Source organism: Passer domesticus, chromosome 2 (assembly GCF_036417665.1).
Source record: "Passer domesticus isolate bPasDom1 chromosome 2, bPasDom1.hap1, whole genome shotgun sequence".
Lineage (NCBI taxonomy): Eukaryota > Metazoa > Chordata > Aves > Passeriformes > Passeridae > Passer > Passer domesticus.
Window position 1 is genome coordinate 47,585,982 of NC_087475.1, and position 18,297 is coordinate 47,604,278.

The window sequence follows — 18,297 nt, forward strand, 5'->3', positions numbered from 1 at the left end:
CTAAAACTGGTGGTATTGGCTTCAACCCACATCCAATCACACACACACATGCTCAGCTTAAGCATACACATGTGAATACCTGGGCATGCTATGTAAGCATATGAGCATGGACACATATGCACAAGGCTTCCATTAAAAAGAGAAAAAAACCCCAAACAACTATTGACCAAAGAAGTAATGAAAACAGAACACTGTGTGCACAAATTATAGTGGGAGGTGAGATGCGAGTTTCCATTTATATATATTGAAACAAACTTTTATTTTCCCAAATACTATTTTGGTCCTTTTGTTGAAATGGGGATGTTTTAAAAACTGAAGTGTCTAAAGTAGAGAAGCAAAACTGTTAACATGCTGCTGATTTTCACACAAGGCTTAATAGGTCATATATATCACATAAAAGAAGATGAAAAAAAGTTAGTGACAGTTTTCATTTGTATTTCTTTAATTTAAGGAGATCCTTGTAGTTTTTGCATGAGATAGCAGTTTTGAGAATAATCAATTTTCACTACTTGCTTTTCATGGAGTTGTTGAAAAACTTTATTTCTAAAGTTGAGCTCAGACAATGCCCTTCTGTGTGCTCTGGGTGACACATTTATTTTGAAAATATGGATCATTATATGTTATGACATGTTATTTCCCAATAACGAGGCTCTACTCTGCAACTGTTACTACTGTCTCAATCAGACAATGGAAGAATAAAATTTTTGAGGACTTTGTCTTGCTTTAACTTTGTAGTAGAAAAGTTCAGCCATATAGCTGCTTGGAATGGATAATTTACACCAACCCCTTCAGTACAAGGAACTGCATTGTTACCCATTAATGTGGCACCAAACATTAAAAAATAAGTGCAGAATTGCAAAAACTACATTAAATTTAAGCCACAGAGTTATCTTGCTATAGAAAGGAAATGCTGGAGCCACAGGAATGTCAGTGGAAATATTCACAGCCTAAGATGTATTTTTATAATGGGAAAATAAAATAGAAAATTAAATCCTGAAGTGCAGTTTTTTCAAGAAAAGTTGCATTAGTTTTTATACAAATGTCTTTATTTACCATGAATAATGACTAAACCATCCTTTCCAGGAAGAACATGATTACTGACACATATTTTTATTGTGACTACAACGCCATAAAGCAGATTTACTCAACAGAGACAGGTAAAAAAAAAAAAAGAGAAAAACACAACGAAAATTTGTATTTCTGAGAGGGAAAAAAGGAAAGCAAGGGGCAGTTTTCTCCAATAAGAAAGACAGCAATTTGGGATTTCTATGCTGAGTTTGATACAAAGAATTAAGGAAGCTTTTGAAATCTTTTTTTTTTTTTTTTGTTCATTTTTTTGCTGATTTGTACAAGGGTTTTTGCAATCCAAAGGACTTATTTTCTCTGTATAAACTATTGCTGTTGATTTTAATTACTACTGAAATTTTCACCAATGATTTAGTATAAGTTGTTGATATTACATAAAACATATGGTCATCTAGTAATGAAAAGGTTATATAGAAAAGTAATAAAAATGTACAACAACACTTTAAAATGTTTTATAAACAGCAGCAATGGTTTCATTTTAGTTTCTATGACTTTTGATGTCTTTGCTAAAAGACTACTACTAAAGGTGTTCACTTTTTTTTTTTTAGTTCAGGAAAACTAAAAGAGGATTTGAGCCTAACTACTCATGACTGGTGCCTTATTCAAATTAACGTATGTTTAAGGGAGCTGAAACCAAGGTAAAACCAACTGAAACCATCTTAGTTTACCATCCTAACCTGATTTGAAGAGGAAGTGGAGAATGACTTAAATGTTTGTTTCATGAATGTTTCTTCTGTACAGCCATTTCCTTCACTTCTGCTGCTGTTAAATGTCCGCACCTTAAAGACATGGTCAGACAGACCCTGGAGAGGAAAGAGAGGAACAGGGAAGGTGCTGTAGCTGTCCCCAGTAGTGTTTGCGTGATAACGCCAACTAGAATGACTGGGGCTAATGGAGGAGAAAGAATTATTGTCAGTCTTTCTTTGGACAAACACTAGCAAGAGCTGGTCAAGAACTAGCATATCCAAGTTAAAGAATGCCAGTTAACAAATCTATTAAAAGGCTAAAGAGACAGCATGTGTCTTCAGGATTGCTTTGAAAGGAACAAGCACTTTGTAATGGAAAGGGTCCAGAGTGGACAGTTCAGATGGAAGTCCAGTACTGAGGTTCTGTTGACATTACAGAACACACTGAGATGCCCATGAACCCATATCTTGGCCTGTCAGCCTGTCCCAATCCCCATGGCTCTAGTGGCCATGCTGGGACTGAGTCCCCAGGGATCTGCCATCCTGTGCTGCAATAGATGGCAAGACTAACTTTTCAGTTAGAAACCAAGAGTTTCTAACTTTCCCCCATCTATCTGAATTAATCTTCAACTTTCAGTCACCATGCAACCAACATGCTAACAAGCATGGCATATAAGGGTACATAGGTTTAAAAATAAACTACCATGTATTTTTTTATTGCATTTTTAAGAATACAGTTGCAAAATGACCCAAGCCTTCCATTTTGCGCATACTTTATTACATAGAGAGCACTGTATTGTATAAGAAAATAATAAACTTCTACAATTTCCTGCTTTGTGTAGATGCCTGTTTATTTGTACCTAGCTTCAGAACTCATGGAAGGAGCAAAGAAGTTTCATGCAGCTTGAATTCTTGTCTGATGAGAATGCTTGTCAGATAGGTGGGAAGTGAAATCAAAACAGATTCAGCAAGCTGTACTCTTTGTGTCAAGATCTGAATACATAGGATATATATATATATATATATATATGAGCTATGGAAAAACAGCATTATGCTGTAAATACAGTGCAATAATATTTTTCTGTTTTATACTTTTTAATGAAACCTGAAGAATATAACTTACAATGAATTAAACCCTGGAAGCATTCTAAAAAAACAAGTATTCTTTCCTTTTTTTTTTTTTTTTTACACCTGCATTAACTCACAGTTCTTTTACAGAGTGAAGAACCAAAAAGAGCCTGTATACATATAATATAATAAAAAGCATGCTGCTCTGTTAAAACTGGAACTTACAGAGTGATAATGGAGATAGCTGCTGAATCATTAATATAGTGAAAGCAGAGAATGAGACAATACTTTTATAATGAAATTTATTTCAGGAGCAGCATGGTCACTTAGATGTTGTTGATATGCTTTAAATCCTTCTCTGTATTTAAATGTTAAAAAAACAAAGAAGCAGCAAATGTTGCATGGGAGTGTTAAAGAGGAAAAGGTAAACGTAGTTTACGTTCAAAATATATGTTTAGCCTGAAGTGTTAGTAAAACTTCTACTCTGTCACACTATTGATTACAAAGTCACACTATTAATTAAATTAATATTAAGTTAGAATCCTCCTCAATAACCACTCAGTTATCACTCTAATATCATTAAAAAACTAATAAAAAGACATACTATATTCAATTGTTAATTGTAAGTAATTTTTAAATTGTTAGAAAAATGTGAAAATTATATTTTTTAAGGTGAGAAAAATTAGTGTTTAAAGAGAAAAGTGTTTTTATGCTATTCGTCCCATGTGTCTTCTAAGTTTTGCTATACTTAAAATCAGACTGAATATCTTCCCTACTCAGGTCAGTTTAAAGACTGCAGTTCTGATATTCTTTCTGTGACTTAGTTTATTGATCACAGCATGGCAGTCCAATTTGAGAACTGATAGCTATAATTCTTATTTTAAAATCAACTTCATGATTTTGGTCTAATCAGCATATTATCTGATCAAATAAGAAAACAGCTGCAGATTAAAACTTCTAAATGAAGGTGTAGTTGTGTGAAAGAGGCATTTCTGCAATTATTACTCTCAACAGAGAATTAGGCAACACGCTTAAGGGTGCCTATGGGCACCTGTATACAAAGCACCTTAAGTTACCTTCTCAGTTGCCAAAATTTCACACACCTGGAGTTATTTTTCTTGCTCCAAGGTCTGGCTTCCAGTAGCTGGGTCAAAACTGTGCTGGTCTCCATTTGGTATTGTTCCTGGATATCGTAGGGAATGCATGGAAATCAATGCCCATCTCTGGGTAACTGAAAGGCTCATTTGATTTGATTAACACCTCTGACAACACTGAACATTTTGATGTGGGGTGAAATTTTAGATCATTATATAATTGTGTTGTACTGGCATGGCAGAGACACACATGAGGCTCTTGGGAACTTAATGGGACAGAAGGGAGATGTATGCTATTCCAAGGTAAAAACTGGAGATAGGCTAGGATAACCTGGGACATTTCAGACACTTCTAATCAGCACCATTTGGGCAACAGAATTTAATTCTGGTTCACTGTTATATATAATGACAGTTTCCACATCTAAAGAGCTTTTCAGTTTGCTATACAGATGAATCTATTTTTATCTAGGAAGACTTAAAAATAGCTGCTGCAAGTTATTACAAAGGACCTATGGAGGACCAATGCCTTTCTGGAGCAATAATTGGAAGCCAGGCAGGTTACTAAAAGCTTTAGCAGCTATAAGATTCAGTACTTATATTTGGATAACTAAATTTGGTCCCTGCCTCACACACTGATATTAAAATGTATATATCCTGAACTTCAAATCATTTGTAATCATTTGAGAGTTCCTAAGGCATAATAAACATTTTCATAGGACAATATAGGGGACATATAGAGAGCCAGACCTTTTAAGAAGACTCCTGTTACATCCATGCAGAATAGCCTAAGACGTCTCAAAGAACACTGGGTGTTTAAGTGCAGGCAAAGGAATCAAGTCATAGATGTTTATATCTGAAATATTATTATTCACTTGTTCTAAGCACATAGAGCCATCTAAAGGAAATCTAAAATAAATTAGTTTAATTATGCCTTTGTGAGCCTCACTCTCTTTATTTACTTAAAGGAAAACAAACTTCATTATCTTACATCTGCAAATGTAAATATGGGTGAGATTAATCTTGTTATCAAGGTGAATAAGACATCATTTGCAGAAATTAGGCCAGGTTACAATTTGTTTCCACTCCTGTGGTTACTAGCTGCACTAGAAACTCCATGTCAGTAAATGCTGAGACAAAGTACTGGTACGTAAAACACTTCAGGGAAGGAATAAGGTTGACTATGGTCTTGCTGTGTTCTTACAAGAAATGCAGTTTTATTTTTCATCTGAGTTGTATCAATTTAAGACACTAATGAAAAGACAGACCTTGAAGAGTTTAAGAAAAGAATGATATGCATGCTCTTCTCAGAAAGGTAACAGGAGCAGACATATTTGTGAGAAAAAATAAGAAGTAACCACAGAAAAATCATGTTGACTGCTAATTTTGAGAGAGGACAGGGAAGTTATAAGATAATAAATGCATAGGGATACAGGGAAATCAATACTCAGTGATAAGGAGCAAAGACTGGATACTGTCATGTCTGAGACATGACAAAATTTTGTAGAGCTGTATTTGACAAGACCAACTCAGTAACTAAATCCATGTAGAGAAAACATGGAATATATTTTAATGTACTGTATGGATGGCTTATATTTTTTCTCTAGCTTTTCTTTGTTATAAAACCTTCCGGCAAATTATTTGTGAAATGGACTTCCCAATCTTGAATGATGTTCTGCAAAAATGTACAATTTCAATTCTCATTTTACATTGTTTTTTATAAATTTAGTTCTCCTGGTGAATTTGCCTGAGCTGAGCATATATAATATTCTTTAATATAATTTCTCTAAAAAATATTATACAAAATATTTACTAAGTTAAATGATTAATTGTCTCCAATTACTTCAACTGCACTTATGCTCTCTTTCTTTAGAAAATTTATTATAAATCATTACAAAGTGGTACCTGAATTTCTTTTCATATGTAGCTTTTAATTTTAATAAATTATGTTTCTTTTAATTTTTTTAAAGGATCTCTTGTTCTTTTTTTATTTTTAATGAATTTTTGCAATTTGTTATGATATATTGTGAAAAATATTTTGAGATATTTGAGAATGTTATAAAGATATGTTTTAAGTAAGACATTTCAACAAAAGTGGAGGTTTGACTAGTCCTTAAGAGAATTATAATGGGAAAATCATTGGAAATAGAAAATACTGATGGTTTTAAACCATCAACGATCCTGGACTGAGAGGAAGAAAAACTTAATTGTTTTTCACAATTGCTGGTCCTTTGTTTTTGTTTTACTCTTCTGTTAAATTCACACAGAAAATAAAGCAAATCAAGTATGAATGATATAAACTATATAACTATATAATAAACTATATAAACTATATAATAAACTGTATATAAACTAATTCACTTAGAAAACTAAAGCATATAGAAAGACAACAGTCCAAAAATATGCATGTATCATTCAAAGACATCTTTCTTTCATCTTTCCATTCTAGAATGATGTACTGTTACCAAAGTCATTATGTGAGATTTTTATGCAATATCTCAAAGATTTTATTTTAAAGCTTTCTATTTCAGTTTCCATCCAGTCATGTCAAGTCGTTGCATGAATGAGGCACTGAGTTCATGGTGGGCACACTGCTACTGCAGTGCCATGCTACAGAGCACAAGGGCTTGGAGAAGTTTGGATCACCATTCTGTTAACGTGGATGTAGTATCAGATTTACATAATGCCCTGACTTCTACCTTGGTGACAATTTGGTTAACAAAGGACAGGACCACATCTGTCTGAAGACGCATCCTAACACATAGCTTAGTAATACTGCCCAAACATCAGTGAAAAACCATTTCTATCTAAGCAGGGATGTCGATAAAGGAAATTTTTTCATCAGGTATAATGACTAAAATTTACTTCAAATATCATACCAGAAGCAACATGCATGGAAAATCTCTTATTTATTTTACTATCAGGTTCTTGGAAATCCTGGCCATACTGTGCTGCAAGCTATAAACATGCACATGCTTCTGTAGTCCTTGCCTACATCTCTTCATCCAGATCATGGAATAGGGACAGGGAACTCTCCATATTTTACTCAGAAACAGCTGCACACCAGTTCCTATCCCAGTGGAGGCTACAGCAGAATCAACCTAACAATGCCAAACTCATCTATTGCCTGTGATTCTTTTTATTCTTGGCATTGTTTTTTGTTTCAAATTATTTACTGAGTAGCCCAAAGGGGATTAGCAATTGGGCACTAGGTATATGGTTTCCTAGGTTTCTAGTGACTGAGGGGTCTATCTTTTTGACGGCACGGTAAATTGCATAAGGGCGTTTTAATAATAGGAGCCTGAAATGTAAGATACACAAAAGTCTTCCTTTCTTTCTCAGTAAATATATATTCAGAAAACAAACCCTAAGGAGACCAAAGCAGCAAACATTTCTTCACCACATACTTAAAATATGCTCCCTTGTATCAGATTATATCTATAAAGAAATAATAAATGTTCTGATATATTTGTCGCTCATAGTAAGTAACTGATAAACGCCCTTAGGGATCAACAGCTTTGAAGTGGTTGTATAGTTTCAGTCACTTGGTGAGAGGGGAGAAAAAAAGCCACAGAAATGCTGTTTCTTTTCGACGATTTGCTTTCTTCTATTGATTCTGAGTAGGTATTTTTGCTCAGTGTAACAGGGTATCAGGAATTAATTACTTAAAAGATATTTCAATATATTTCATACTACTACTGTCTGGTGTGAATAAAGATCTTTCTTTACTGCAGTGCATGATAAATGAAAGCTCTATAAACCATTTTGAGTTTGTTTTCAAGTCATATAGTAACAGGACATTTTTGCAGTCTACCGGGAGACAAACAATCTGCTCATATTGCCTATAAATGAACAGAGTGATCTTTAGGAACTCCTGGGTTACCATGGATACCATGTATTCTAAGTCACATTGTTTCTGAATTAAAGAGCAGTTTTCAAAATTGTTAAACATAACAGAAGTATAGATTTTGTCCTTTGGTTTGTTATATTTTTCTCTTTTTTTTTCTGCCATAAAAGGCATAGTAATACTAAAGGTAGGAAAAAAATTGCTACTCACCAGCAGTCATTTACAACTTGGATCTTCATCAGCTGAGCTGTCTTCTTTAGTTGCTGAGTGATAATGATTTCATTTTATGCAATTTTACTTTGGACTACTAAAGGTTGCTATGGAAACCTCAACTCTTTTCCCCTCTTCACATTCTTTGAACAGGTAGTAAGTCTCGCTATGTGGGGGAAGTGGCACTGAAACATTTCTTGAAAATCAGCTCCAAATTGCTTTTGCCATTCATAAGTCAATGTGAAACTAAGATTTTTCCGACAGTCTGCTAAAAGAACAAAATATTTAAAAAAAAAAAGTTTGAATCTTTAATATCTGCCAAACTTCAGGTTTTTTACTCACTGAAATGTCATTTTTGCTTGATTGTAATGGTGAATATAAATCATTCCAGCATTAATCAACATAATAATGTGTGCAGGATTTATTCCCACATAGTTGCTCTTGTTTTTAGGTTTTTTCTTAATTTCTCAACACAGGAACTGAAAAAGCTTTTTTGCTTTCTTTTGATTCTTCTGTGTAAATCACATTAAATGAATTGGTAAAACACAAACAATGGATACAGTTAGATAGTTTCAGCACCTCCAATTTACTTCTGACATTGTCATTTGTTTTTGATCCAGAATTCACAATGTCTAATCAAAACATCTAAATGGGTTTCTAATTTGTCTCAATCTAAAATTCAGTTCATAATTTAGAATACCGAAGCATTTACTTTCAGGCTAGTCTGTAATTCAGCAATCAAATATTTTAATTCTTCTTATATTATAATCTAGTTCTGTGCCCCATCTATAAGCAAGCAAGCCAGCTAATGGTCTTGGACTCCTATTTGTCTATATTTCTTTTTACTCATGTAGGAAAAAAAATCTATAATTTTGCTTCTTGTCTTCGTTCTTCTGGGTCTTACTCTTTACTTGGGTTTACCTGCTTTGATTGTAAAACTTCCAATACCAAAATTAAATAACACAGAAACAACAGAAATAAATCTTTGATAGTCATTTCTATACAAATTTTGACTGACAGAATTCAATTTAGTATTTTTAAAATATTTTAATTAGGCATTAATAAATACTTCACCTTACTTTTTAATTTCCATTCTAAATGGAAATGAAGAGTGGAAGAGACCAGAGTCTCCTTTGCCAGGATCAGATGTCACATTGTTCATCTCCCAGATTTGCTTCAGCAATATCCAAATATAAATAATTTTGTTCTGCTACATCAAAAACTTCTCCTTCTTCACCAACATCAACAAACACTATATTCAAGTATATCTCTTATGTTTTCTATTCATTCTGTCTAGTAAGCCAATTTTTTTTTTTTTAAATATTGGAATTACGGTATTTTGCAGGGGCATTTAGATTTGGAGAAGTTTTATGAGACATGAAAATTCCAGACACATTTATCTCCACTTATTTTTTTCAATTTTATTGAAAGTACAATTTGAAAATCAATATCAATCATTATCTTAAAATGATAATGATTGATACTACTTATTGATACTACTTATTTAAGTAGTTTCCATTTTTCCCTTTTTAACTTGCCAGAAAACCATATCCTGATACGTAGGCAAATATGCTGTTTCTCTAATGTTCATTCAATTTTCTCTTTCATTAACTTTTTCTTTTTTTGATGGTTTGCTTTTGAAAAGATATCTAAACATCATAATTTAAAGCTTTGTAACCAAAAGAATAGTCCTCTTTGTTTTGTATTGTTTTCTATACCCCAAATAAATTGTGATATGGCATCTACTCTTAGAAGTTTAAAAAAGTTCATACATGGTATTTCATGTTCTCTACAATGATTAATGTTTTGATAAGCACACCACAGCACATCAACAAAATTCACATGACACATTAACAGCCTTGTAAGGGCTCGGCTGTATCAAGTTTCCTGACCTTTGATTATTAGCTATAAAATGTTATAAGCCACTTTATTGAAAGGAAGTTCTAAGGCTTTAGTTGTGCTTTTAAAACAGATAAGAGCACATTCAGTCATGAATTTAAGAAGCACCATTATATGAAGAATAACATAAGTATTATGCAGTCTTTAATACAATGATACTAACACCGTAGGCAATAAAAATTGGTGGACTTTACAGTGGCAACATTATGGTTACAGTTGTACTTGATGATCTTACAGGACCTTTCCACCTGAAATTTTCTATAATTCTATATAAAAAAAAAAATTTATTTTACTGAATTTTGTATATTATCAAGTGTCCCATCAGTCCCCCTACCCCACCAATTCTTGTGTGTTTACATAGTCATATGCAAATAAATTTGATTTTAAAAGTAGGTCTAAGAAATCTGAAGAGATAAAAGACTCTGAGATGTTTGAATTTTGGTCTAAAAAGACTAGTTACTTACATTTAACCCTTGTCACACTTCAAAATAATTTCCACATATTGGAATGCTCTCTGAAAATATATCATATAGCCTAAATTAATTCACTTAGAATTGAAGCTGAGGAAGAAGACAACTGTGAGATGTGGAGAAAATCATAATAAGATCAGATGTTCATTAAAGTCAGGATTTATGTGACAGATTCCTTGACAGTCATAAGGTTTTTGTAACCAACAATTTTATGTCTGTTTTTTTTTTCAATAATAGTGAAATAATTTGATACTATAAGTTGATACTATCTGTGTTCAATAGATTCTAGTCAATACCAATACGTACAGCAACAGGTAATCAATATTGTCTGCAATATTTTCTTCCTGTAGGCCTGAATATTGGTAGTAACTTTGAATACCAGAAGATAGGAGTTTATGATGCAGCTGTTGTCTACATTTTCCATATCAGTTTTCTAGCTAAGCCATTCACCTGTGCTGGCCTATGCTGAGTAGGAAAACTCTGTCACCAAGTGTAGGGCACTGGTAGGAAAAATTTCACAGCTCCTTCTGCTGCTGGCATGAGGAATGAAATCTTCTAGAGAAGGAAAAAAAGACAAAGAATGCTATCTAATTAGCATCTAATATAGTATCTCACAGTTGGGAGTGACAGACCTGGAGGTCTTAGGCTGCCTTTGTGTTTTAAATTGGAATGTAACTACCAGTACAAAGGGTGCAGGATCAAGATGACATCACTGCCAAAGTGTGGATCAGCGCCCAGTGACAAAGAGTCCCTTTTTTCCTATACATGGTAGTTTTGAACATGTTTGCTTACAGTCATTCTTAATTTAAAGTAGCTGGGCTGAACATGTGAAGATTCCAAAAAACTTCTTCTTTTGGTCCTAGAAAATAATAATAATAAAAAAACCAACAAAACCAGCCAAAACAAACTAAAAAAAGGCCAAAAAGGAAATTCAGGTGTTCCACTACATGAAGAACTTTTACTAAGATGATTCTTTCTCCCTGTATTAAATTTCTGCATTTGAATTTTACTGTCTGGTTGTCTGACTCCTGACCATCATGAAAGAAAAAGTGCAGGTCTATCTGAAAAAGCCTGTATGATCTTCAGTTAGCATTTCAGAAAAGCATCCCATTATGTAGGTCAGATACAGTTATTTTTATATCTGTTGACAAGTCTTTCATTTTTCATCACTATTACACCTTTTGTTATAAGAATATTGATCCAAGAAACCACTTCCATACTCCCTTCACTTGTTATTTTCCTACACATTCTGTTTGAGGTCACCAACATCAGATAAAAAAATGGCTGTGCTCATTCAATACCACTATAGAAAAAAAAAAAAAAACAAACCCAAAACTTTTAAAGTAATTGTCTATCCTAGCTATTAATCTTTACTTGAGTGTAAAGACTGTCATTGTGGGTGTAAATTCTTAATGTCTGCCTTTAAAAGTCTCGAAGAGCTTTACAGATGTCATTATATATAGATGGCTAGTATAGAAATTCATGGGATAGTTGACATTATGGATGGCAATTTGTTGAGTATATTGGTCTTTAATGAGAATTTGATTAAGGAACACACTGAACTCTTGCTGCAAGTTCTTTCTGAACTGTTTACCTCCTGTGGCAATGTTTCAGTAAAGAGGGCAAGCTGATGGAAGATCTCTTGCAGTTCAGTGGTAATCAATACAGGGAGAAAACAGCTTGAGAGAAATTTGAAATAATTTACTGAGGGTTGAAGGAATTAGATGATCTGAAATCATAGAAACAGATGGAAGAGGGCAAAAGCATAATGGAATGAAAAACCTTTAAATTCTCATTATAATGAAATGAAAGATCCATATGATTCTAGACAAATACTAGTCAGTTGCTTTTGTTCAATCTGACTTGACACATTATAAATGACATTTATTCAACCCTCTGCTGTCTTTTCAACCACAAAATTCATATAGATTTTGGTGCATTTATTGATATTCTTTCTCTTTCAATATTGTAATTACAGCCATTAACTTACTCGTGGGAAATGGTGAAATGCTGCTCCACAAATACGTGCAAGTGGAGATCTGCTTTAAGTTGGACTACAGACTATCCAGGATGCATGGGTACTTTGCTTTGTTGCTCATACATGTGAGCAGATCTTCCCCTTAAGATCTTCATATGAATCCATGTTACAACCTCACCATGTTATGAAGACCTAACCTTAGACACAATGCTTTATGTGTATCAAATGGAATTTTTATCTTTTCACATTCTTCCCAGCTAAAATTTTGGAAAAAAATGCATAATTTGTCTCTAACATTTTTCATTTTCTCCCCAAATGGTCTCAAACTGATAAACTGCTTAAAGTACAGAATTCACAATATCTTTGATAGGCAGTTATTTTGAAATCTTAAAATATGAATTTAGCTAAGCCATTTTATATAAACTAGATGAAAAAAATGAAAATAATATTGTCATTGTGAAGTGCAGTTTTATGTAGAAACCCAAAATTTATCACAATCTTTTCCTAATACTTTTGAAAAAAAAAAAAAACAAACTGGTTTTCCCAGGCAAAGAATAACATAATTTTAAAAACTGCATAAGTTTTACTGCTAATGGTTTTCTGACAATGTTACTATTCCTTTCTTCTCTTCTTCCTTTAATATTATCTTCCTTTCTTTTCTCCTTTCTTTCCTTTCACCTGAGTCGTGCTCCGCTTTTCAGGAGTATTTCTTAGTAAACTGTCAGAAGGCTCTAAATATTTTGAGGGGTTTGGGGGGTTTCTAAACGACATATAGATTACATATCAAGTTATCACCATAAAGATCTTTTATGCTTCACTTGTATTATTTAAACACATACAATATTAAAGCTATTTTTCGTCTGCTAACTCCTTGATGCTGAAGTTGGAAAAAAAAGGATGCACTACCTTCTAGCATTAAAAAATCCTAAAATAAATATATATATTTTGTAATTGTCTTCTCCAAGATTCTCTGTTCAGGAATTCTCTGTCAGTGGATATATAAATAATAAGTGAAGCTCCACAGTCTTTCTCCATAACCTCTACTACAGTATCTTGTGGCTCTTAAAAATTTGACTCTTTCTGTTGTAAGGATCTGAAGTCTTGCACTAATATGATACAACTGTGTAATCATGACACAGACTTCCGATAAAATTGGTAAGCGGTGAGAAAAAGCGGTAAAAATACCTGTTCAGGCATAAGAAACATAAAAGTTCAGAGGGATGTGTAAGTTAGGAGGAAATGTGCATCAAACACAGTATCATCAGCCAGTCAAAATTAGCCCACTGCATTCAACATTGCTGTGGCCTCATTTGGAGTACTGCGTGCAGTTCTGGCCCTCATAATTTGAGAAGGGTCTGGAGGTCTTTGCATGCATTCAGAGGAGGGAAACAAAACTGGTGAAAATGCTGGAGGAGGTGTCTTGTTAGGAGTCTGATGAGGAGTTAGGGTTTGTTTAGTTTGAAGTGAGGGAGGCTGAGAGCTGACCTTACCATCTTCTACAACTTCCTGAGGAGGTGAAGGGAGAGATGTTAGCCTCTTCTCCCTGAAATCCAATGACAAGATGCAGAAGAAATGTTGGTTCAAAGCTGTGCCAGGGCAAGTTCAGACTGAATATAGGGAAGCATTAGGAGAAGGTGGTCAAACATTGCAGACTTCCTTGAGGAAGTGGTCAATGCCCAAAGCCACTGTTCAAGAGACGTTTCGATAACACCATTAACAACATTTGATCAGCCCTGAATAGTTCAGGCAGTTGGACTAGAGGATCATTGTAGGCCCCTTCAAATTAAATTAATCTATTATATTTCCTTCTATGCAGAAACTTTAGGAGTCAGGAGGAAAAAGATCACTTTAAAAAGGTATGAAATCCTGATGGGAAAAACACAGAGTTATCATTCCATTATTAGCAAAATCACTGGGTGGTCAGTAATCAGCTGATGTATATAAATACATATTAATATATAAACCTGCTGTGTGTAATGCCATTTGAGATTAAACCTGGTCAAAAGTCTCCTAACTACAGATTTACTATGCCATTCTTCATGTTTTAAATGTATAATAAAGATTATTGAATGAAAAATGCACATAATAATCAAGTTGATTTTAAATCAGGCAAATTGAATTGGCATTATGCCAACCTAGCACTTCATTGCGTTATGCTTTTGAGTTCTATTTACTGTACTTTAAATAAGATTAGCTTGCTAGTGGTTGGATAGATATTGCATATAAAAATCATTTGTGGGAGGGCAAGCAGCAAGTACTACTTTGTGGTACATAAAGTAGGGCAATTTATAAGAACTAAAGTCAGATAAAAACATTGGCAAAACCACAGTGATTTAAGCCTGGTTTCCTAGGCTTACTATGCCACTTTCATTTCTTCCTCCTATCCCATATATTTTGAATTCCAGTTTCAAATATGCCTTACACTGGATATGAGATCACAAAGAGAAATAAGTTTCTAAATGTTTTGTATATTCTTGGTGACCATGTAGGCAAGACTACTATATGTATAAGTATAGTAGAGGCTTATAAAATTCAGATTTTACTAAATACAAATAATTTTATATATAAACTGTGAAAACAAAATAAGAATAAAAATCAGTTGGGAAAAAGCTTTCTTTCCTTAATTAATTTAAAATTTTGGAAACTTTCAAATGTTATTAAACTACCTTTATCTTTAAAATTTGGGGAGAGGGACTTTTTTGGTGTTTTGACCTTTAAGGGATTTATAAATCTCCATGGAGTCCCACATGGTCACTTGCCAAGCAATTTACAGATGCCCTTTTTTGTGAGCTGTGGCTCAGATGAGCCCTTATCAAGTAAAAGTTTTTCTTAGAATATGAGAGTTATATTTCTTATAGGGACATTCTTAGAATACAATGTGTGTGTGTGTCCCATAAGAGCTCTCAGTTACTTATTGGAGTTGCAAAGATGAAACTCTTTAGAAAAAGGAGCACCTGCAGTCTGGTTTTGCAGAGAATCTTTGTTTTAAAAGCCAAATGAAGCAAACAATGTCTTAAGGACCCATAATTCTTTGGCAACTTACCCACCTAGTATGATATCAAACAAGTTTTTCTGAATTTTCAGCTTCACTTTTGTGACTTCTCTTTTTAAAATATTAATAGTTTTTTTTCCACCATATGAAAAACAGTGGGTCTAAAGTCTGCCTTCAGTTTCAATAAGATAATTTAGCAAAAAATTTCATCTGGTTGAAAAAATACTAAGAGCTATCAAGAGCCTTTGTTCCTGAGAACAAAAATCACCCATGTGAGACCCTTTCAGACATTTTTGGAGTTTTCTACTTTAACTGCTTCAGTTAAATGACTGAACCTACTAAGTCTCTAGGTTTCTTTTTCTTTTTTTTAAATATATTAACCTTAATAGACTCTATCTAGATTCATGCTTTTGTAGGCAAGAAAAGCAAATAATTAAGAAAAAAAGGAAATGGAAATGACAAAATCAGCTGGCTATGTGCAGAAATTCTTAAAAGAAATTTTTTTTACAATAAATTAATATATAAAGTGAAATTAATCCAATTAAACAGATGGAGAAAAAGCTAGGGTGGTGAAAGAGAAAAACAGCTCGTAAATATCCTTTTAAAAATCTTCACCTGAAAATCTACAAGCATCTAATGAAAAAAATAGTAATAAATACAACAATAACAAAAATGTCATCTTAACCCACTGAAAAGTATTTCCGTCATTATTCGATTGTGGTACTCTAGCTTGCAAAAATACACATTCCCATTTCTTCTTAGCATTCTTGCATTAAGTCAGTAGTGGTAGAGAAGAAATAAATATCAAAGCAAAATAGTTTTGAAAAAACTTCTGTCAGATGTTATTATTCTAAACCTATTTGTCACTCCTGTATGTACTTTATTAACCTTGCCTCTGTTTTTTTCCTCTACAACTGCCTTATGTCTAGACAACGTGCTTGATATAATCTATTATGCAGGAAGAATTTTTTCACCTTTCACATAGATATCTAGAGCATGGTTTAATATTTCATGCAAAAAAAAAAATATCCAAAATATCTGCAAAGGAAAGCATTTGAAAGTAGAGAAAAATAATTCCAAATGTTTCTGGAATGTGGTAAAGGTCATCTGGGTTTTTTGCACATAGTTGCATGAAAGTGAATCCTAACTCCCATCATGTTTTTGTATTCTGTTTCTAGCTTCCTCACATTGCCTTTTATTCCCATAGCTGAATTTTGCCTAGTGGAAGCCTTTAAAATATTGTTCTCCTGTTCAAGTAGAAGCCTTTAAAATATTGTTCTTCAGTTCAAGATCACACCTATTGCTCCAGAGAAAAAGAAAACACATCTGTTTTAATAGCGATATTTAGAGTATTGAAATTCCACTGTTCTTCTCCTTAACCTCCCTTTGTCCGTCCTGCAAAGATCCCTCAGGAATTTTTAAGTTTTGTTGTGGAAATGGATAGTTATAAAAAAAAAAAAAAAATTCTAGTAAGTTTATGTCTATATTCTACTGTAAGCTTACAAGTATAATGCAGGAGATCCCTTTTCTGTCCTTCAAAAATGAGCCCCAAAGGCAACATTCTGGATCTATTCCTCGTTCTCTGAATAGTTTAATGTAATTTTCCAAGTCATTCTAAATCTTGCCTTTAAACCACTCTACTCTTCAAAATATTTTTGCTTCATATGGGTGAAACAGGACATGACATAAAAAAACATTTTATGTTTCTACATTTCTTGTCATTAATGTGTCACATCAATAAAAAGAACACTCCTGAGGAACTCATTTTTGTTCTGGAAAGGACTGTTACATACTGTCTTTGTCTGCTGTATGCAACCCTAGCAAATAAATTTTCAAAGCATAAGAAATATAACCCTTTGACAACCTTAAAAATTTAAAAATCAAAAATAAAGAAGTTAAGAAAAAATTGAACATGCAATATATCCTAAATTTAAAAATAAACAAACAAACAAAATGGTGGAGAAAAGGAAACTAGGAGATTTGTCTTAATAAATTACTGTCTTTTTAATATAAAGTAAATATTCTGCTTCAGGAAGGACTTGTCTGTATGATACTACTCATTTATGAGACTCCATTCTTTAACTGTACTGATTATGTTAATAGCTTCTGTTAATATTTTAGGCTTTATTCCATCACTTCAGCTAAACTAGCAAAATATAAGGGCATATTTTCAGTCTCCAAAGAAGAGTCTCCAAAATAAAATTATCTGTCACAGCCCTCTATGATTTATGGATAGGAAATCTCACAAAAATTTATATTCATCTGTTCCAAAAAGCTGAATACATTATCTATCACATATTTCTCAGCATCTATGTCCATACAGCCAACTGGCTCTTACCACTAGGTAGACAGAAGCAAATCTTATTCATTTTGCATTCCTCATTGCAGGATCATATCCCAAACTACTTAGCTAGTCTTTTGGCTTTCAGTAATCTTAAGAATGTCACAGAATACCGGCTGGAAATGGGATTTAGGATTAAACACTCAGAAGTTCCTACCTGGCAGTACTTTCAAGCCACTATACTAACAAATAGCAGTGCTACCCAGTAGGCTGCTGTTGTTGCAAATAAGCAGCAGCTTGTATTCAGCAGCTTGCTGCCAGCCAGCTCCAGTTGGCTGAAGAGCTTGTGCAGCTGTTTTCACAACAGCATCAGCAGTTATCCCACCCAGCTGCACTCAGGAGAAAATGGTAGCAACTTAAATCAGCTGCTGCTGAAGGGTCTTGGATATGCTTTGTTAAAGCACCATTGATAGGTCCATAAAATAATTATCAACATGTCTTCTGCAATCTTCCCTAGATGATGCAGCCTAGAAAATAGGTCAAAAAAGAAATAGCTAGGACTAAAAGAGGGAAAATTTTCCCTACTAAATGTAGTTATTAGATCCTATCAATGTATTTATTGGGAGTAACTTGGCCTGTTTGAAAGACTTGCAGTCATATCAGCACAGGTTGTTAGCAGTAGTGGTTTT

At 33.5% G+C, this 18,297-nt stretch overlaps 1 long non-coding RNA gene across 2 annotated transcripts in view; it reads right to left on the reverse strand.

The window, feature by feature from the left end:
• LOC135293870 (uncharacterized) overlaps positions 1 to 17,949 on the reverse strand; it is a 111,598-nt gene extending 93,649 nt beyond the window's left edge. Inside the window, exons 1-6 of one of the 2 annotated variants that reach the window (XR_010355979.1) lie at positions 17,666 to 17,949; positions 13,826 to 13,878; positions 10,808 to 10,912; positions 7,989 to 8,256; positions 3,944 to 4,023; positions 688 to 1,889 (exon numbers count right to left, since the gene is read on the reverse strand). This is a non-coding gene — a long non-coding RNA (uncharacterized LOC135293870). Of the gene's footprint in view, positions 1 to 687; positions 1,890 to 3,943; positions 4,024 to 7,988; positions 8,257 to 10,807; positions 10,913 to 13,825; positions 13,879 to 17,665 lie in introns of those variants that run through there. The other variant, XR_010355980.1, reaches the window with a different exon arrangement.
• Positions 17,950 to 18,297: the final 348 nt, after the last annotated feature.